The following is a 22928-nucleotide window of genomic DNA, read 5'->3' as shown; positions in this document are numbered from 1 at the left end:
GAGGATTAGCCTAGTGAGCCACGGCGCCGGCCTCCACTCTTAATTTTTACAAAGATGTATTTTCAGCTTATATGCTGATTGTATAGTTAACCCTACACTAAGTAAGAGTTCAACAAACAGTATGAAGAAAAAAAAAAAAAACCACTGCTCCTCAACAAGAACTGCAATCATCAAGTTTCAAAATGCCTATTTCACTCCAATACATTACATTTTGGGCACTTTATTAGTTATCCCAGGTTGGGAAAAACATATGATATTTATGTCTTGGGGATGCACTTATTTCACTAAATATAATGGTGTCCAGATGTATCCATTTTGTAGCAAAGGACAGGCTTTCTTTTTTTTTATAACTGAGTAGTGATCCATAGTGTATATATACCATAATTTCTTTATCATGTCATCAGTTGATGGACATCTGCATCAACGCCATATCTTAGCTATTGTGAATTCAGCTGCAATCAACATGGGGGTACAGATAACTTTCATATGCTGATTTCATTTCATTTGGGTAAATTCCTAGAGTGGAATTACTCTTCATCCATTGTGATAACCATATGGTTTGTTTTTTTTCAATTTGTTAATGTGATGTATCACATCACATTTATTCATTTGAGAATGTTGAAACATCCGTATCTATAAGAGATAAACTCCAGTTGGTCTGGGTGAATGATCTTTCTGATGTGTTGCTCAATTAGCTAATATTTTTGAGGATATTTGCATCTATATTCAGCAGGGATATTCATCTACAGATCTCTTTCTCTGTTGTTTCTTATTCTGGTTTAGGAATGAAGATGATGCTGGTGTCATACGAGTTTAAGAGGTTTTCCTCTTTTTCAATTGTTTTGAATAGCTTGAGAAGAATTGGAATTAGTTCTCTTAAAATGTCTTGTAGAATTGAGTAGTAAAACCATCCAGCCCTGGGCTTTTCTTTATTGGGATGGTTTAATTAGTGATTCAGTTTCTGTCTTGGTTATTGGTCTGTTAGATTTTCTGTCTTCATACTCAATTTAATTAGATTGTATGTGTGCAGAAATGTATGCATTTCTTCAGGACTTTCAAATTTATTGGCATATAGCTCTTTGTAATTTGTCCCAGTGATTCTTTTTATTTCTATATTATCTATTTTTATATTTCCTTTTTCATCTCTGATTTTATTGAATTGGATCTTTTCCTTCTTTTATTGGTTAGTTGGCCCAGTGGTGTATCAATTTTGTGTATTTTTTCAAAAAAATCAGCTCCTTATTTCACTGATCTTTTTTATTTATTTTACTGGTAGAGTTATAGAAAGTAAGAAAGAGGGAGACAGAAAGAAAGATCTTCCTTCTGTTGGTTCACCCCCCAAATGGCCACTATGGCTGGAACTGCGCTGATCTGAAGCCAGGAGCCAGGAGCTTCCTCTCAGTCTCCCATTTGGGGGCAGGTGTCCAAGCACTTGGGCCATCCTCCACTGCCTTCCCAGGCCACAGCAGAGAGCTGGACTGGATGAGGAGCAACAGGGACTAGAACCTGGTGCCCATATGGGATGCCGGTGCCACAGGCAGAGGATTAACCAACTGACCCATGGTGCTGGCCCTCACTGATCTTTTGTATTTTTGTTTCAATTTTGTGTATTTCTTCTCTAATTTTAATTATTTCTTTTCTTCTACTAACTTGGGGTTTGGTTCATTGTTTTTCTAGGTCCTTGTGATGCATTGACAGCTCACTTATTTGGTGTCTTTCAATTTCTTTCCACCAGATCTTATCCTATGCCTCATCCACTTTTTTTATTTTATTTTATTTTATTTTTATTTTTTGACAGACAGAGTGGACAGTGAGAGAGAGAGAGAGACAGAGAGAAAGGTCTTCCTTTGCCATTGGCGCTGATCTGATGGCAGGAGCCAGGTACTTATCCTGGTCCCCCATGGGGTGCAGGGCCCAAGCAATTGGGCCATCCTGCACTGCACTCCCTGGCCACAGCAGAGAGCTGGCCTGGAAGGGGGGCAACCGGGATGGAATCCGGCGCCCCGACTGGGACTAGAACCCGGTGTGCTGGCGCCGCAAGGCGGAGGATTAGCCTAGTGAGCCGCGGTGCCAGCCCTTCAATTTCTTATGTAGGTTCCAATTGCTATAAACGTCCTTCTCTACACTTCCTTTATTGTACCCCATAAGTTTTGATATGATGTATTGTACTCTTTGATTCTTTCCAGAAATATTTTGATTTGTTCTATGACCTACTATTCATTCAGGAGCATGTTGTTCAGTCTCCATTTGTCTGCATATGTCCTAGAGATTCTTAAATTGTTGATTGCCAGGTTCATTCCATTGTGGCCAGAGAAGAAGCATGGTAGGATTTAAATTGTTTTGAATTTTCTGAGACTTGCATTATGGCATAGCATATGGTCTATCCTAAAGTTCCATGGACTGGTGAGAAGAATGTGTGTTCTGCTACTGTGAGATGGAAAGTTCTGTAGATATCTTTTAGGTCCATTTGGTCTACAATATTGATTAACTTTGTTGTATCCTTGCTGATTTTTTGTCTGGTGATCTGTCCATTGCTGAAAGTGGAGTATTGAAGTCCCCCATTACTATTGGATTGGAGTCTATATCTCTCTTTAGGTCCCTAACATTTCTTTTAAATATCCAGATGCCCTGTAACTGGGTACATATACACTTATAATGATATCTTCCTGTTGAATTGTTCCCTTAATTATTACATAGTGCCCTTCTTTTTCTCTTTTAACAGTTTTTGTGTTAAAATATGCTTTGTCTGATATTAGGAGGGCTATATCAGCTCTTTTTTAGTTTCCATTAGCATGGAATAACTTTGTCCATCCTTTCTGTTTCAGTCCACATGTATCTTTGTTGGTGTTTCTTGTAGGCAGCAAATACATGGGTCTTGTTTTTCAATCAATTCGGCCAGTCTGTATCTTTTAATTGGAGAGTTGAAGCCATTTGCATTCAAGGTGACTATTGATAAAGAACAACTTAGCCCTGCCATTTTTCTCCCTTTTTTAAAAGATTTATTTATTCTCTTGAAAGTCAGAGTTACACAGAGAGAGGAGAGGCAGAGAGAGAGAGAGAGAGAGAGAGAGAGAGAGAGAGAGGTGTTTCATCTGGTTCACTCCCCAATTCGTTGCAATGGGCCGAGCTGTGCTGATCCAAAGCCAGGAGCCAAGAGCTTCTTCTGGGTCTCCCACTTGGGTGCAGGGGCCCAAGGACTTGGGCCATCTTCTACTGCTATCCCAGGCCACAGCAGAGAGCTGAATCAGAAGAGGAGTAGCCGGGACTCGAACAGGCACCCATATGGGATGCTGGCACTTCAGGCCAGGGTGTTAGCCTGCTGTGCCACAGCACGAGCCCCAGCCCTGCCATTTTTCCATGAATATTCCTTTTTTTTTACTTTTGACAGGCAGAGTGGACAGTGAGAGAGAGAGACAGAGAGAAAGGTCTTCTTTTTACCATTGGTTCACTCTCCAATGGCCACCACGGCTGGCACGCTGCGGCCGGCGCACCACACTGATCTGATGGCAGGAGCCAGGTGTTTCTCCTGGTCTCCCATGGGGTGCAGGGCCCAAGCACTTGGGCCATCCTCCACTGCACTCCTTGGCCATAGCAGAGAGCTGGCCTGGAAGAGGGGCAACCAGGACAGAATCCGGCTCCCCGACCGGGACTAGAACCTGGTGTGCCGACGCTGCAAGGTGGAGGATTAGCCTATTGAGCCACGGCGCTGGTGAATATTCCTATTGTTTATTTTGGATTTCCTTTGTACTTTTACTAGGACATTTTATGTCTTCACTTTATTTCATATTGATGACCCTGTTTCTGTGTTTCTGTGTGTAGCACATCCTTAAACATCCTTCATAAAGCTGAACAAGTGGGGTGAAATTTTTTCAATTTCTGTTTAACAGGGAAGGTCTCCATAGTAATTGTAGAATTATTTAATCATTTGTCCATCTCTAAATGTTTTTGTTTCTAAGTTGTAGGATTTTCTTATATGCAATATATCTCCAATAATGATCTCTTCTGTAATATGAATTGTAAAGACTTTTCCCATTAAATGGGTTCCCTTTTCACTCTGATAGTGCTTTTTGTTGTGTATAAGTAGTTTTAATTTTATACAATTCCTGTTGCAGTTTTCTTTTGTTGCTTTTGAATCATTAATATTATATAAATAAGTTATTGCAATCCTATTTTATTATATAAAATAAGTTTCTCCCTTTTTTCTTAACATTTTAAATCCAAAATTAAAAGTTGATATCATAACAAACTATTAAAATATTGTCATTTATTTAGAGAGCAATATTCAAATTAAATTTAATACATTTCCAGTTAGGGTGGCATCCTTTGCTACTACTAGCTTTTTCAGTGTTTTAAATATGCCAACTTTATTGGCTCAGTAAGCCTTGGCCAGCCTACATTCAAAGGGCAGTAGTTTCCACCTCAGATGTGAGAGTCACAAAGACATTCTGGCCTCCATGTATCTACCACAGTTGTCATTGTTATTTTGTATTTTTGTTTCATTCAACACAAATTCTAATTTTCTTTGTGTTTTTTTTTTTTTTTTAACCCATAGATTATATAGGTTATTTGAGTTTTAAATACCCAAGGCTTCCGGGCTTCTATTTTTTTATTGACTTCTTTTTAAAAATTTTTAGAAAGCTTTCATTCAATTAATATAAATTTCATAGGTACATCTTTAAGAATATAGTGGTTGTTCCCCCCATACCCACCCTCCCACCCCCACTGTCATCCTACCTCCTACTCCCTCTCCATCCCATTCTTCATTCAGATTCATTTTTAATTAAGTATATATGCAGAAGACCACTTCTACACTTAAAGATTTCAACAATTTGTACCACACACACACAACATATAAAGTACTGTTTGAAAACAAGGTTTATAGTTACTTCTCACAGTACAACAAATTACAGACAGAGGTCCCACATAGGGAGTAAGTACACAGTGACTCCTGTTGTTGATTTAACAATTGACACTCTTATTTATGACCTCAGTGATCACCCATGTGTCTTTTGTTTCATGTCATTTGATACTTTCTTTTGGTCACCTTAATATTTACAATTGTTATATCATTCAGATATATGATTCATTTATTTCCATGAAAAGTCTTAATAACATTTGCCAATTTTAGAGTAATCTATAGAGATAATTCTATATCTACACTTCAGGAATAAAATGTGACTTTCAAACCATTAAAGATGAGTATGAAGATTACAAGAGAAATTGCATCCAGGGTACATCATAGAGTATTGTAATTTAAGAGTCTTGGACTGTCAAGAAATTTTAGAAACAATAAAAGTGAATGGGTATGTGGCCTGGCAGTTAAGTCACAAGTTGGGATGCCCACATATAATATAGTGCCTCAATTTGAGCCCTGGTTCTACTCCAGATTCTGGCCTTGTAATATCAGACACCCTGGGAAGCAGCAGGTGATGGATCAAGTATTTTTTTTTCAATTTAAAAATAGTATTTTATTGACATCTTCCCTGAGCAGCAGAGAAACCAAAGGACACTATGTTATTTTACACAGTGAGGTCCATATTCCAATATCTCATGCTGTGGCCACCAAGCACCTGAACATTTCTTAGGCTTCACAAATCCCTGTTTGTCCAAAGTTGACATTTGTCAATTTTTAACAGATAAATGAGGAAGCAACCATTTAAGAGACTCGGCCAAGTTCTAGTGATGGTCTTGATGTGGATCTCATGTAGGTAAAATAATAAACCATGAGCTAAATACACCCTTAAAGGAGCCACTGTTTTGGCACAGTGGATTAAGCTGCTGCCTGTGACACTGGCATCCCATATGAGTGCTAGGTTTGAGTCCCAGCTGTTCCATTTCCAATCTGGCTCCCTGTTAATGCTCCTGGGAAGGCAACAGAAGATAGCCCAAGTGCTTGGTTCCCTGACACCCATATAGGAGACCTGAATGAAATTCCAGGCTCCTGGCCTTGGCCCAGTCCAGTCCCAGTAGTTGTGGCCATCTGCAGAGTGAACCAATGGATGGAAGATCTTTCTCTCTGTGTGTCTCTATCCTCTCTCTCTCTGTAACTCTGCCCCTCAAATAAGTAAAATAAATCTTTTCAAAAAATGTATGTTTTTAGCATAGGGCAGAAGCAGCAGCCACTGTGATATCAAGTAGGTCTGGGAAGGAACTCTGAAAATTAAAATAGAATGTACTCATAGGATGAATTGGTATTATCAGTAGAAACCGGGCATGTTTTTCAAAATAGCAGATCATGAAAGAAATCAAGGAAATAAAGTTCCAGAGGGTCTGTTCCATATCTACATATATGTAGTTTTTTGTAACTTTTGTTACTTTTTTTCTTGACATAATTTAAAACTTAACAGAAAAAGTTCCAAAAAACTCCTGTATATTTAATTTCACCAAAGTAAAGTTTTTGGAAATTTGCTTTAGATTCTTTCTGTATATACAGACATATACCTATGTACACATTTGTTTGTTTGTTTTTACTTTTTCTTTCTTTCTTTTTTTTTTTTTTTGGACAGGCAGAGTGGACAGTGAAAGAGGGAGACAGAGAGAAAGGTCTTCCTTTTCCATTGGTTCACCCCCCAATGGCCACTGCTGCCGGCACACCACGCCGATTGGAAGCCTGGAGCCAGGCACCTCTCCTGGTCTCCCATGCTGGTGCAGGGCCCAAGCACCTGGGCCATCCTCCATCACCCTCCTGGGCCACAGCAGAGAGCTGGACCAGAAAAGGAGCAACCAGCACAGAATCCGGCGCCCCGACCAGGACTAGAACCTGGTGTGCGGGCACCGCAGGCGGAGGATTAGCCTATTGAGCCGTGGCGCTGGCCCCTATGTACACATTTTAAAAGTCACTTGATTGGGGCCAGCACTGTGGCATAGTGGGTAAAGCTGTAGCCTGCAGTGCCGGCATCCTATATGGGCACTGGTTCAAGTCCTAGCTGCTCTACTTCCGATCCAGCTCTCCGCTGCAGCCCGGGAAAGCAGTAGAAGATGGCCCAAGTCCCTGGGCCCCTGCACCCAGTAGGAGACCCGGAGGAAGCTCCTGGCTCCTGGCCCCAGGTCAGCACAGCTCCGGCCATTGCGGCCATTTGGGGAGTGAACCAGTGGATGGAAGACCTCTCTCTCTCTCTCTGCCTCTGCCTCTCTGTAACTCTGTCTTACAAATAAAAAAATAAAATAAAAAATAAAAATCACTTGATAGCAACTAGGAGACACAGGGCTCTTTACCCCTAAACATTTCATATTGTGTATTTCTTAAGAACAAGGACGTTCTCTGAAATAACCACAGAATAATTATCAACATCAGGACATTTAAAATTAATACTCTTCATTCACATTTTTAAAATCACTCCACTAGTGTTCCTTATAATGATTTTTTTCTTCATCCAATATGCAATCCAGTGTCATGTCTTTATGTAAGGATTTCTTTATTTGAAAGACAGAATGACAGAGAAGGATAGAGACAGGGAGAGATCCTCCATGTGTGGCTGGTTCATTCCTCAAATGATAACAGCCAGGGCTAGGCTTGGCTGAAGCCAAGAGTCAGAAATTCCACCCAGCTCTCCCACATGGATGGCAGGGACCCAAACACCTGAGCCATCATGTGCAAGTCACATTAGCGGGAGCTGTATCACAAATGGAGTAGCTACGATTGAAACTGGCACTCCAATGTGGGATGCACGCCCATCTCCAGGATCATATTTTACATCTGACATTTCTTTTTAGTCTCTTTTAAATCTTACCCTTCATTTTTCTTGACCTTCACACTTTTTGAAGAGTATTAGGTCAGTTATTTTTTAGAATGACCTTCAGTTTAGGTTTAATTGATGGTTCCTCATGATTAGGTTCAGTGTGTGCATTTTTGGAAAGAATACCATAAAAGAAATGTTGTGTCTTTTTGAGTGCATACTATCAGGAGACACATGATTTAGTTTCTCCCAATATTGGTGGTATTAACTTTGTTCCTTGGCTATGGTGTGTTTATTAGGTTTATTCACTGTAGTTACTGTCCCCCATTGTTATTAGTAATATGTAGGAATACTTTGAGACCGTGTTTCTCATTAAATACTTTGTTTCATCCACCAGTTTTAGCATTCACTACTTTTTCTTTTTTTAAAGATTTGTTTATTTGAAAGGCAAAGTTACAGAAAGAGAGGATAGAAAGACCTTCCATCTGCTCGTTCATACCCAAATAGCTGCAACAGCTGGGGCCGGGCCAGGCCCAAACCAGAAGCTTCACCCAGGTCTCCCACATGGGTTCAGGGGCCCCAGCACTGGGACCATCCTCCGCTGCCCTCCCAGGCTCATTTGCAGGGGGCTGGATTGGAGGTGGAGCAGCAAGGACTCAAACTGGCACCCATACGGGACGCTGGTGTTACAGGGACAGCTCAACCCGCTACATCAAAATTCTGGCCTCCATTCACTACATTTTCTAACTCCATCATTCTTTCCCTATAATCATCTCTCAGTATCCATGGAGAATTGATTCTAGGACCTCCCAGAGATGCTCAAGTCCATGTACATCCTTTCACATACTTTAAATCATCTCAAAGTCACTACAATGTAATCACTATATAAATGGTTGTCACACTACTGTTTAGGAAATGATGGTAAGTAAGTTTGTACACACTGTTGTGTAGGCACAATTGTTTTTCTGAATATTTTCAATCTGCAGTTAGCTGAATCCACAGATGCAGAACTCACAGATACAGAACCCATGGATACAGAAGACTGACTGTATATTAGCTGACATGCTACTTTAAGGAAAAACTTTCCCTTTTCCTCCATATATTATTACTACTATAACTCAAATTTTTTATTTTGATGAGTTAAAAATCTATTATTATCCTGAGGTCAGCACTGTGGCACAGCAGGTGAAGCCACCACCTACAACACCAGCTTATTTATTTGGATGCCAGTTCCTGTCCTGGCTGCTCCACCCCTGATCCAACTACCTGGCAATGTCCTGGAAAAAAGCAGCGGAAGATGATCCAAGCACTCAGGCCCCCGCTACCCACATGGGAAACCCATTTGAAGCTCCTGGCTCCTAGCTTTGGCTTGGCCCATCCCTGGCCACTCTAGCCATCTGGAAAGTGAACTGTCAGACAGAGGATGTCTCTAACTTTCAAATAAATGAATAAATACTTTTAAAAAATCTATTACTATCCTATATTTCAATGCTAAAATTATCTCAGAGTGGACTGTAGGAGTCTCTTCAAATTAGCTCTTGTACTCATTTTGCACTCCCTTATTTTCTGATGCAGTAAGGTGTTTCCCACTGTGTGTTCTTCTACTGTAATCATTCACCTTTTTCTTCAACTGATTTTTGAATATTGATTTCTTCCTGTGACTGTTACTTCATTTTGTAGAATTCTTTTAGTTGTTTGTAGATTACTAAGTAAATAATCATGTTATCTGTAAATAGAAATGGTTTTTACTTCTTTCTTTCTCTAATCCTTCTACTTTTTACTTCTGCTTGCCTTATTATATTGGCTAGGACCTCTAGATCAGTATCACAGAGCAGTAGTTAGAGCAGCTGTCCTTTACTTGTACTGATCTTAAGTGAAAACATTAAATATTTCATGATTAAATTTGCTGTTACCAGGCAGGCATTGTGGCTTAATGAGTTTAGTCAGCATTGGGATGCCTGTATCCCGGCCTGTATCCCATGTCGGAGTACCAGCTGGAGTCCTGGCTATTCCACCTCTGATCCAGTTCCCTGCCAGTGCTCCTGAGAAGCAGCAGATGATGGCTCAAGGACTTGTGTCCCTATTTCCCACGTGGGAAATCCAGATGGGATTCCTGGCTGCTGACCCAGCCCCGGCCACTGTGACCACCTGGGGAGTGAACCAACAGATGGAAGATCTCTCTTTTTCCCTGTCTCTCCCTCTCTCTGTCTTTCAAACAAAGAAAAAATCTCCAACCAATTTTTTTGATGTTAGTCATAGTTTCATAAATGTTCTTTATCAGACACTATTCTTGTTTATGTGATCCCTTTGGTTTTTAGTCCTATCATTATGATCAATTGTGAACAGAAATTGATCACTGGGACTAGTGAGATGGCATTGGTACATGCCACCTTGATGGGATTGAATTGGAATCCTCTGGTATGTTTCTAACTCTACTGTTTGAGGTAAGTCAGTCAATCCACATATTTTGAATTCTGGAACCTCAAACAGGAAAAACCTATTCCATCCTCACTTTCCCACTCCCAATTAAAACTAGTATGACTTTCATACTGTGAAAAGAATTTCATGATAAAGCTAATAAACTAGAATCACTCACATCACTAACTTTCATATATATACATAAACACTTTAAGTGGCTGCAAAATATCCATGTTTTATGGATAAACCATTACTTTTTTACTTTGTGATTTCTATATGAGTAGATGGGAGTAGAGAATAATATAATGTTATACGGAGTTACAAACATACATCTAAGTACTTCAAAAACCTCAGAGCTTCCTTCACCCTGTTCCCAAAGAGAACAAATGCTTTTCAGAAACCCTTAGCAACTGAAATTAGTATTAGCCCAACTTCCTGATATCAAGGATATATATTCTAAGGAACAAAGCAATTCAAGTATACTTTGATATGTAATAAATTCTTTTTCTTACCATTCAGAACTGTTCTTAGTTTGTCCCTTGTCTTCATCTGAAGTAGACATGTTACAAGTGTGAGTTTATGTAGGCCTGCTCCAGTAGTCTGATAGTGTGACCAGTAGTGTGGTTACCGGTCATGTACAGAACCCCAGTGACTCCAGTTTTGCCACTACTAGAGAGATCTTTGCAAATGAAGAAAATGAGTAGTGCAGTAGAAATCTTGGTAGCTCAAGTGAAAAAAAAAGAAAAAGGAAAAAACTACAGTGATAGAGTTCAAGTGAAAGGAGTCTGATTAGAGTAAGCACAACAAAACACAGGGCTATTGTCACAAGCTAGCAGGCTTATAAGGGTCTTGGTGGTAATTTATTTTCCCCTTTCTGCTTTACTGTAGGCTATCATTCCAAAACTTTTCTTGATAAGAAATTACTTTGATTCCTCTAGTTTTATTCCTCTAGCTATTGGGGTGGGACTGCTAAATCAAAGAAATCACTAGTGGAACAGGGTTTTTAGGTAGCAACAGCACTTAAAGTCTTTCCAAGTAAACAGCAGGGAAGTAAGCTACATCTCAAGGCCTTAGTCAGTTTAAGACATATTAACTGAACACCAGCCATGGATATGGTTCAGTAATGGAGCCCATGGTACTTGGCTGCTGTGCTTCCTAAAAGCAGTGGTGGACAGCTTATGGGATATAACAAGAAGATTGGTTGCGGCCGGCGTGGCGGCTCACTAGGCTAATCCTCTGCCTTGCGGCGCCGGCACACCAGGTTCTAGTCGCGGTCGGGGTGTTGGATTCTGTCCCGGTTGCCCCTCTTCCAGGCCAGCTCTCTGCTGTGGCCCAGGAGTGCAGTGGAGGATGGCACAAGTAGTTGGGCCCTGCACCCCATGGGAGACCAGGATAAGTACCTGGCTCCTGCCATCGGATCAGTGCGGTGCACCGGCAGCAGCGCTGGCCGCGGTGGCCATTGGAGGGTGAACCAATCGCAAAGGAAGACCTTTCTCTCTGTCTCTCTCTCTCACTGTCCACTCTGCCTGTCAAAAAAAAAAAAAAGAAGAAGAAGATTGATTGCAACACTAACCCAAAGGTAGTTGACTTCATTATAGCTTAAAATTGTAGCACTTTGGGCTTCAGATTATTCCACTTCTTCCTCAGTTCAGATCTGGTGCTATCAGAAGCAAAGATGTAGTTGATGGATTCATACGATAAATCCCACACCTGAGACTGGGTCAAATTAAATGTTTCAGCTTCCAGCCGGTACTCTTGAGAAAGGTATGTTGCAAAAACACCTTTATCATCGGTACAGGTCACAGAAGGATGTGCAATGGTGTACCAGAATCCGAAATGATACTGGTCATAAGATGGAACTGTCTGACTTTTGATGTTTGAGGTCAAACACAGTTCCAGAGTTATCCGATGTTGCCTCACAAAGTCCACCAGATCCAGGGATCCTCCCTCAGAAGAGTTGAGGAAAGTTCCATGCCCAATTCTGTCAGGAAGTAGGTCCAGGAACATTTGGGTTTCTTTTCCTTGGTTTGGGATCTCTGAAAGATGCAACGCCAACTTCAGACCTGCATTTTTAGCTTCTAAAAGAGGTTCCAAGAAGTCTTCTGCTCATCCTATAGTAGGGTCTCCACTAAGGTCAAGGCCAAGAACTACATCCTCAGTAGAAAGGAAGAACTTCTCCGCAAGTTTAACAGTCTCCTTGGCAACTGAAGGGCCGCCTCTTCTGCCGATTGCTATCAAATACCTAACATTGATGTCTAAGTTTTCTTGTTTGGACTGTTTTATACCCTCAAGTATAGATTCCACATAACTCTTTTTAGTCATTCCAATAGCATTTTCTCTTCTGGGAGTGCTCCTTAGTTCCAGGTATGTGACACCATCATCCGAAAATTCTTTAATGACATCTTTTGTGATCATTAGAATATCTTCAGGACTAGTAGTAAGCTGATGAATTATCTGAAACATCTGGAAACATTCTTCAAGAGTTCTTTTCTTTCCTTTATCAATCATAGTCATCTCATCGTGGATTTTAAAGTCTGGCTTCTTGGCTATTAACTTCTTCATGGTATTAAAACTAATGGATCCATTCAAGTGGGCATGAAGTTCCACTTTTGGTAGTTCCAAGTAAAAGTCTGTCTTCCATGACTGTTGCTGTTCCTCTACCTCTACCATGATTGCAGTAGGGAAAAAAATGGTTCTACTCCACTCTTACTCTTGGTGTGCAAAATACAGTGTATTTCAATCAGTAAATTCTGTGGTCCTGAATTTTCTTCAGATTATTTCACTTCCACATATTTTGATGAGATGAGCTCGCTAGGTAGGTCTGGGCTCAGCTTCACCTGGAGATTTCCCAACTATGAGGCTCTAAACATGTTTTCTCTTCAGACTGAAAAGCTGGTACAGAAAAATGACAAGCGGTGCTCCCCTAACACACATGTCACAGGGGTAGCAGGCTGTCTTCCCGGCAGAACCAAAAAAATGTCAATTGCCCTCATATTTTAGCACAAGCTACCCCTTCCTGAGCTCATTGGCACCGCCGGATCAAGTATTTTGATTCATACCACCTATATAAGAGATCTGGATTGGGTTCCTGACTTCTGGTTTCAACAGGTTCATTCCCAGTTCTTTTGCACAAATGGGAAATGAACTAGTGTAAGAGAGTTCTGCTTCTGTCTTCTCTCTACATGGCTCTGTCTCTCCACTTGCCTCTCAGATAATAAAGAGCAAGAAAGACAACAAATTTGCCTCACTTAAATTGCATGCATTCTTACAAAATTTCCATTAAGAATGTATACTTAAATATAGAAAAAGATGCTTAGTGTTTCAAAGGAATCCATTTGGAAACAGTACTTAGAAATTCAATATAGGGGCAGAGCCAAGATGGCAGAATAGGGAGGGCGTGCAACAATAGTCCGGGAAAATTTAGTTTAATAAAAGTGGAGTTACGGTAGCCTCAGAAAAAGGATCAGGAAAAAATTGCAGAGGAAACTCTTCCGGATCTAGTGGCTGTGACTTGGAGGACCTACTGGGAGAACAAGGTCGCCCACCACGCAGAAACCAAGCCGCGGGAGCTGCAGGGTCTGCGTGCCAGTGCAGGAAGGGGAGTGGATGTCACACAGACACCAGCGGCGAGAGTTGGGACGCCCAGGGCTCCGAGTCCACACATTGGCGCTGGAAGGGGAGGTGAGCTCAGTAACCCGAGACATTGGCGGGGAAACGGCGGTCAGAATCTAGAGGGGAGTGGGAAAGTTCACCAGACTGACTACAGGAGAGAAGGAAAAAAGGTGGGGGGGTACTGTTAGGGATGAGTTTCTCTCTCCACCAACCTTGCAAAGGTGAGCAAGAGACAAACAGCAGGCCCCCATTCTGGATTTACATAACAACAGGGGAGAGCTAAGGAACTGAGTCACTACAATTCAGTAGCCTAGGCAACCCAGTGGGAGTCCAGAGGAGAAACAGAGCCTGCACAGACGCTTTGGGTAGAAGCCAGAGGCTAGAAGCTAAATACCATAAATTCTGCACAGCTGTACGGTGCAGTATTACTTCCTGAATAAATAAAATAAATAAATAAATAGAGAGAAAGAGAGAGAGAGATTTACCACACATAACCTGAGGGTGTCACCTTTGCACACCTGTAACCTGGAAGAACCAAGCAGAGCTCTCAGGCCACACCCATCTCAAGCCTCCAAGGCTCCTCCAACAGCAGGCAGTCCACTTAACACAGACATAGTATAAAATTAAAAAAATTAAAAAAAACGCACAGTGACGAAAGATGAATTAACTATGCCAAGCAACAAACACAAATATCGAGGGAACAAGATCAACGAAGACACTATGATGTCTCCAAATAAACAAAACACCCCAAGCCAAGATTATGAAGATGATGAGATAGAAGAAATGCAAGATACGGATTTCAAAAAATTTATGATAAGAACATTTATAAGTTTTCAAAAGCAAATCCTTGAACTACAGAAATCCTTATTGGACAGGATTGAAAATCTCTCTCGTGAAAATGAAATTTTAAGGAAGAATCAAAATGAAACACAGAAACTAGTAGAACAGGAAAGTGTGAAAGTGAAGAGAAATCAAAATGAAATGAAGAGCTAAATAAATCAAATGACAAACACATTAGAGAGCCTTAAAAACAGAATGGGTGAAGCAGAAGAGAGAATATCGGACTTAGAAGACAGAGAACAGGAAAACATACAGTCAAACCAAAGAAAAGAAGAGGAAATTAGAAATCTAAAAAAAAATTGTTGGGAATCTACAGGATACTATTAAAAAAACCAACATTCGGGTTCTAGGAGTTCCTGAAGGCATGGAGAGAGAGAAAGGATAAGAACACCTTTTTAGTGAGATACTAGCAGAGAACTTTCCAGGTTTGGAGAAGGACAGAGACATCCTAGTACAGGAAGCTCATAGAACCCCCAATAAACATGACCAAAAGAGATCCTCACCACGACACGTGGTAATTAAACTTACCACAGTGAAACATAAAGAAAAGATCCTAAAATGTGCAAGAGAGAAACGTCAGATTACTCTCAGAGGATCTCCAATCAGACTCACAGCTGACTTCTCATCAGAAACACTACAGGCTAGGAGGGAATGGCGAGACATAGCACAGGTGCTAAGAGAGAAAAATTGCCAGCCCAGAATATTATATCCTGCCAAGCTCTCATTTGTGAATGAAGGTGAAATAAAGACCTTTCATAGCAAACAGAAATTGAAAGACTTTGCTGCCACTCGTCCATCCCTGCAAAAGATACTTAAAGATGTGCTACACTCAGAAACACAGAAACACGACCATCAATATGAAAGAAGGTAAAGGAAGAAAACCTACCAGTAAAAGAGGATGGGAAGCTCAAAGCATATACTAGAAAATATTTCCGGGAAAATGGCAGGGCAAAGTCACTACGTATCAATAGTCACATTAAACATTAATGGTCTTAAACCTTCAGTTAAAAGACACTGATTGCTGATTGGCTCAAGGAACACAAACCAACTATTTGTTGCCTACAAGAAACACATCTCTCTAACAAAGATGCATGCAGACTGAAAATGGAAGTTTGGAAAAAGATATTCCATGCCAACAGAAACCAAAAAAAAGCAGGTGTAGCCATATTAATATCAGACAAAATAAATTTTAATACAAAAACTGTTAAGAGAGACAAAGAGGGACACTGTATAATGATTAAGGGTTCAATTCAACAGGAAGATGTAACTATTATAAATGTATATGCACCTAATTACAGGGCACCGGTCTATTTAAAAGAGATGTTAAGGGACTTAACGGGAGATTTAGATTCTAATACAATAGTACTGGGGGAATTCAATACTCCACTCTCAGAAATAGACAGATCATCTGGACAGAAGATCAACAAGGAAACAGCAGATTTAATCGACACTATTGCCCAAATGGATCTAACAGATATCTACAGAACTTTCAATCCTACATCTAAAGACTTCACATTCTTCTTAGCAGTGCATGCAACCTTCTCTAGGATTGATCACATACTAGGCCATAAAGCAAGTCTCAGCAAATTCAAAAGAATTAGAATCATACCATGCAGCTTCTCAGACCACAGCGGGATGAAGCTGGAAATTAGCAACTCAGGAAACCCCAGAAAGTATGCAAACACATGGAGACTGAAGAACATGCTCCTGAATGAACACTGGGTCATTCAAGAAATCAAAAGAGAAATCAAAAACTTTTGGAAGTAACTGAGGATAACAACACAACATATCAAAACTTATGGGATACGTCAAAAGCAGTATTGAGAGGCAAGTTATAGCAATAGGTGCCTATATCAAGAAATTGGAAAGGTACCAAATAAATGAGCTTTCAGCGCATCTCAAGGACCTAGAAAAACTGCAGCACACCAAATCCAAATCTAGTAGAAGAAGAGAAATAATTAAAATCAGAGAAGAAATTAACAGGATTGAATAAAAAAATTGCAAAAAAATCAGCCAAGCGAAGAGCTGGTTCTTTGAAAAAATAAACAAAATTGACACCCCATTGGCCCAACTAACTAAAAAAAGAGGAGAAATTACCCAAATCAATAAAATCAGATATGGAAAAGGAAACATAACAAAGACACCACAGAAATAAAAAGAATCATCAGAAATTACTACAAGGACTTGTATGCCAGCAAACAAGAAAATCTATCAGAAATGGATAGATTCCTGGACACCTGCAATCTACCAAAATTGAACCATGAAGACATAGAAAACCTAAATAGACCCATAGCTGAGACAGAAATTGAAACAGTAATAAAGGCCCTCCCAACAAAGAAAAGCCCAGGACCAGATGGATTCACTGCTGAATTCTACCAGACATTTAACGAAGAACTAATCCTATTTCTTCTCAAACTATTCAGAACAATCGAAAAAGAGGGATTCCTCCCAAATTCTTTCTATGAAGCCAGCATCACCTTAATCCCTAAGCCAGAGAAAGATGCAGCACTGAAAGAAAATTATAGACCAATAATATCCCTGATGAACATAGATGCAAAAATCCTCAATAAAATGCTCGTCAATAGAATGCAACACATCAGAAAAATCATCCACCCAGACCAAGTGGGATTTATCCCTGTTATGCAGGGATAGTTCAACATTCGCAAATCAATCACTGTGATTCACCACATTAACAGACTGCAAAAGAAAAACCATATGATTATCTCAATAGATGCAGAGAAAGCATTCTATAAAATTCAACACCCTTTCATGATGAAAACTCTAAGCAAATTGGGTATAGAAGGAACATTCCTCAATATAATCAAAGCAATTTATGAAAAACCCATGGCCAGCATCCTATTGAATGGGGAAAAGTTGGAAGCATTTCCACTGAGCTCTGGCACCAGACAGGGATGCCCACTCTCACCACTGCTATTTAACATAGTTCTGGAAGTTTTAGCCAGAGCCATCAGACAAGAAAAAGAAATCAAAGGAATACAAATTGAGAAGGAAGAAGTCAAACTTTCCCTCTTTGAAGACGAAATGATTCTTTACTTAGAGGATCCAAAGAACTCTACTAAGAGACTGTTGGAACTCATAGAGGAGTTTGGCAAAGTGGCAGGAAATAAAATCAATGCACAAAAATCAACAGCCTTTGTATACACAAGCAATGCCATGGCTGAGAAAGAACTGCTAAGATCAATGCCATTCACAATAGCTACAAAAACAATCAAATACCTTGGAATGAACTTAACCAAGGATGTTAAAGATCTATACGATGAGAATTACAAAATCTTAAAGAAAGAAATAGAAGAGGATACCAAAAAATGGAAAAATCTTCCATGCTCATGGATTGGAATAATCAACATCGTCCAAATGTCCATTCTCCCAAAAGCAAGCTATAGATTCAATGTGATACCAATCAAAAGACCAAAGACGTTCTTCTCAGATCTTGAAAAAATGATGCTGAATTTCAATGGAGGCATAGGAGACCTCCAATAGCTAAAGCAATCTTGTACAACAAAAACAAAGCCGGAGGCATCACAATACCAGATTTCAGGACATACTACACGGAAGTTGTAATCAAAACAGCATGGTACTGGTACAGAAACAGATGGATAGACCAATGGAACAGAATTGAAACACCAGAAATCAACCCAAACATCTACAGCCAACTTATATTTGATCAAGGATCCAGAACCAATCCCTGGAGTAAGGACAGTCTATTCAATAAATGGTGCTGGGAAAACTGGATTTCCACGTGCAGAATCATGAAGCAAGACCCCTACCTTACACCTTACACAAAAATCCACTCAACGTGGATTAAAGACCTAAATCTATGACCTGACACCATCAAGTTATTAGAGAACATTGGAAAAACCCTTCAAGATATTGGCACAGGCAAAGAGTTTCTGGAAAAGACCCGGGAGGCACAGGCAGTCAAAGCCAAAATCAACTATTGGGATTGCATCAAATTCAGAAGTTTCTGTACTGCAAAAGAAACAGTCAGGAGAGTGAAGATACAACCGACAGAATGGGAAAAAATATTTGCAAACTATGCAACAGATAAAGGGTAAATAACCAGAATCTACCAAGAGATCAAAAACTCCACAAAAACAAAACAAACAACCCACTTAAGAGATGGGCCAAGGACCTCAATAGACATTTTTCAAAAGAGGACATCCAAATGGCCAACAGGCACATGAAAAAACGTTCAAGATCACTAGCAATCAGGGAAATGCAAATCAAAACCACAATGAGGTTTCACCTCACCCCGGTTAGAATGGCTCACATACAGAAATCTACCAACAACAGATGCTGGTGAGGATGTGGGGAAAAAGGGACACTAACCCACTGTTGGTGGGAATGCAAACTGGTCAAGCCACTATGGAAGTCAGTCTGGAGATTCCTCAGAAACCTGAAGCTAACCCTACCGTTCGACCCAGACATCCCACTCCTTGGAATTTACCCAAAGGAATTTAAATTGGCAACCAAAAATGTGGTCTGCACCCTAATGTTTATTGCAGCACAATTCACAATAGCCAAGACCTGGAACCAACCTAAATGCCCATCAACGGTAGACTGGATAAAGAAATTATAGGATATGTACTCTTTATTATACTATACGGCAGTAAGAAACAATGAAATCCAGTCATTTGCAACAAAATGGAGGAATCTGGAACACATCATGCTGAGTGAAATAAGCCAGTCCCAAAGGGACAAATATCATATGTTCGCCAATCGGTGACAACTGACTGAACACCAAAAAGGAAACCTGTTGAAGTGAAATGGACACTATGAGAAATGGTGACTTAGTCAGCATAGCCCTGACTGTTAATGGACAACTTAATACATTATCCCTCTTAGTATTTTTTTGTCTGTTCTACTTAATATGACTGGTTTAATTCTGTAATTAATACACAGTTATTCTTAAGTGTTGAAATGTAACTGAAATGTGATCCCTGTTAAACATAAGAGTGGGAATAAGAGAGGGAAGAGATGTACAATTTGGGACATGCTCAATCGGACTTGCCCCAAATGGTAGAGTTAGAAACATACCAGGGGGCTCCAATTCAATCCCATCAAGGTGGCATGTACCAATGCCATCTCACTAGTCCAAGTGATCAATTTCAGTTCACAATTAATCATAATGAAAGGGCTAAGAGTCAAAGGGATCACATAAACAAGTCTATTGCCTGCTAATACTAACCGATAGAATAAATAAAGGGGAGAGTGATCCAACATGGGAAGCGAGATACACAGCAGACTCATAGAATGGCGGATGTCCTAAACAGCACTCTGGCCTCAGAATCAGCCCTAAAGGCATTCGGATCTGGCTGAAAAGCCCATGAGAGTATTTCAGGCATGGAAAGCCAAGACACTCTGGCAAAAAAAAAAAAAAAAAAAAAAAAAAAAAAAAAAAAAAAACTAAATGAAAGATCTCTGTGAGTGAGATCCCAGTGGAAAGAACAGGTCATCAAAGAAGGAGGTACCTTTCTCTGAAGGAGGAGAGAACCTCCACTTTGACTATGACCTTGTCTAAACAAGATAAGAATCGGAGAACTCAAAAGGCTTCCATAGCCTTGGAAACTCATGACTGGAGCATAGGGAGATTACTGATGCCATAAACAGGAGTGTCAATTTGTAAAGTCAACAACAGGAGTCACTGTGCACTTACTCCTCATGTAGGATCTCTGTCCTTAATGTGCTGTACATTGAGGCTTAATGCTATAACGAGTACTCAAACAGTATATTTCAATTTGTGTTTCTATTTGGGTGCAAACTCTTGAAATCTTTACTTAATGTATACTAAACTGAACTTCTGTGGAAAAAAAAAAGAAATTATCAATTCCCAACTTGACTCTCACTGGGATTAAACATGACAATAGGTCTGATCTGATTTCATCATCATTTAAAAAAATCATCTATTATTTTTCACTTTATGTTTCTGTGTGGGAGCAAACTGTTGAAATCTTTACTTAATGTATGCTAAACTGATCTTCTGTATATAAAGAATTGAAAATGAATCGATGTGAATGGAAGGGGAGAGGGAGTGGGAAAGGGGGGGTTGCGGGTGGGAGGGACGTTATTGGGGGGAAGCCATTGTAATCCATAAGCTGTACTTTGGAAATTTATATTCATTAAATAAAAGTTAAAAAAAGAAATTCAATATAAATATGTTTTGGTAATGAATATGGTCAAGATATCTTGTAACTCCATTCAGGCGTATGTAATGTAGATAGGGCATAAAGCCTACCCATTCTCTGGTAACGTTAAAAATGTAAATCTAGTACCTATTAATACGCATATAATTATTAATAAACAAAGCCTTAGTAATATGTATTTCACTGCTTACAGAAGTTGTATAGTGGATACACTAAATGTAAGGAAGGAAGTCAGTGTAGGGAAATGTCAGCCAGATTTTTAAAGCTATGCATATCTATGGGATACCATATGATGTTTCACTACATGTATCCATCCATGTTGGTACATTTAACTTAACACAATGGACTCCAGTTTCCAGCGTTTTGCTGCAAAGACAAAACTTTATCCCTTTTATTACTGAGTAGTATTCCAGTGTGTTTATGTACCATATGTTCTTTTTCCATTCATTTGAAAATGAAACTCCATTGATTCCATATTTAGCGACTGTGAATAGTGCTGTAACTCTCTGATACAATTATTTTATGTCTTTTAGATATTTACCCAATAGTGGGATTTCTGGATCCTAATTATAAAGAAATTGCCAAAATTTATTCTGAATCTCTGCTAAATGCATAGATAGGAATTATATATTACTATAGTGCTAATAATTTTGTGACTACTTTAAAATTTAATTTATGTAAGTGATGTTGCATATCTTTTCATTTGATTATTGCTTATAGCCCTTGCCTATTTTTCTGCTGGATTATGGTATTTTTAATTTTTATTTGTTTAACTTTTACAAATTAGTAGAACCATTAAGCCTTTGACTATGATGTAAGTTAACAATCTTATCTCCAAAATATACTTATTAAATTAAAAACAAAAAGATATTCTGACAGTTTTCCATAGTTGCTAAATAATTTACATTACCACAGATATGTGTGAGTTTCCAATTCACCACATCCTTGCTTGCATTTATACTTTCTGTCTCTTTAATGATAGCATTTGAACAGCATTGAGGTGATATCTCATTGTGGTTTCCATTTGAATTTCTATTTTGACCAGTGATATTTGACCAGTGAGCATTTTTCATGTGTTTCTTGGGGATGTGTATATCTTCTCTTGAGAACTGTCTGCTCATGTCCTTTGCCCATTTCTTCACTGGATTATTTTTGCTCATGAGTTTTTGTTTCCCATATATTCTTAATCATTTCTTTGGTAAGTAGCTTGTAAATATTCTCTCCCATTTTGTTAGATGTGTCACTTCCTTTGCTATGAAGTAGTATCTGAATGTAATAAAATTTAATTTATCTAGTTTTGTATTCCTTGCCTGTGCCATTTTGTCATTGTATTCACATATTCTTTGTCTACATCAATATTTTGAAGTTTGTTCCCATAATTATCTTCTAGTAATTTTATAGTTTCATGTTTTATCTTTAGGTCTTTATTCATTGTGAGTTGATTTTTGTATATGGTGAGAAGTATGCATTTTATTTTTTACATCTGTATAGCCAGTTTTGACAGATCATTTGTTGAATGGATTATCCTTTTCCCAATGTCTGTTTTTGACACCTGCATCAAACATAAATAGGATGCATGTGTATGGCTTGATTTCAGCATTATCTAATCTGTCCCATTTATCCTTGTGTTGGTTTTTATGCCAGTATGATGCTGTTTCAATTATTGAAGTTTTGAAATCTGGTACTGTGATGCCTCCAGTTCTATCTTTTCACTTGGGTTCTGTATCTTTTGTGATTCCACATAAATTTAGGATTTTTTGTAATTCTATAGAGAATCCCATTGATATTTTGATGGAGAGTCATTATATCTGTATATTGCTTTAGACTGTATTGACATCTCAACACTACTAGTTCGTCCAGTTCATGAACAAAAATCTTTCCTTTTTTCTGTGACCCTGATGATACCTTTCACTGATGTTTTATAATCTTAAATATCTTTCACCTTCCAAAATTATTTCTTAATATTTAAATTTTTGTATCTATTGTGAAGAGAATTTCAGAGAAAAAGTCATTATGTAATAATGCAAAAGATCAATGAAATGAAGAAGTATTATTTTGAAAAATAACAAAATTGATACATCCATGGTTTAAATAACCACAAAAGGGAGAAGAACAACATTAACAAAATCAGAGATGAAAAAAGAGATGTTGGGATTGGTACTGTGGCACAGCAGGTAAAGTTGCAGCCTGAAGTGCTGGTTTCCCATGTGGGCACTGG

At 39.2% G+C, this 22928-nt stretch overlaps 1 long non-coding RNA gene and 1 pseudogene across 1 annotated transcript in view; one reads left to right on the top strand and one right to left on the bottom strand.

Annotated features, from left to right (window-relative positions):
• The window catches only part of LOC138846875 (uncharacterized), a 127564-nt gene that overhangs the window by 47010 nt on the left and 57626 nt on the right, over positions 1 to 22928 (top strand). The gene's annotated exons all lie outside the window — the stretch shown is intronic.
• LOC100338294 (adenosine deaminase-like protein pseudogene) lies at positions 770 to 12779 on the bottom strand (annotated as a pseudogene).

This window comes from Oryctolagus cuniculus, chromosome 19 (assembly GCF_964237555.1).
Source record: "Oryctolagus cuniculus chromosome 19, mOryCun1.1, whole genome shotgun sequence".
Classification (NCBI taxonomy): Eukaryota; Metazoa; Chordata; class Mammalia; order Lagomorpha; family Leporidae; genus Oryctolagus; species Oryctolagus cuniculus.
Note: the sequence above shows the minus strand (reverse complement) of the source record. Positions and strands in the feature narration are given on the sequence as shown.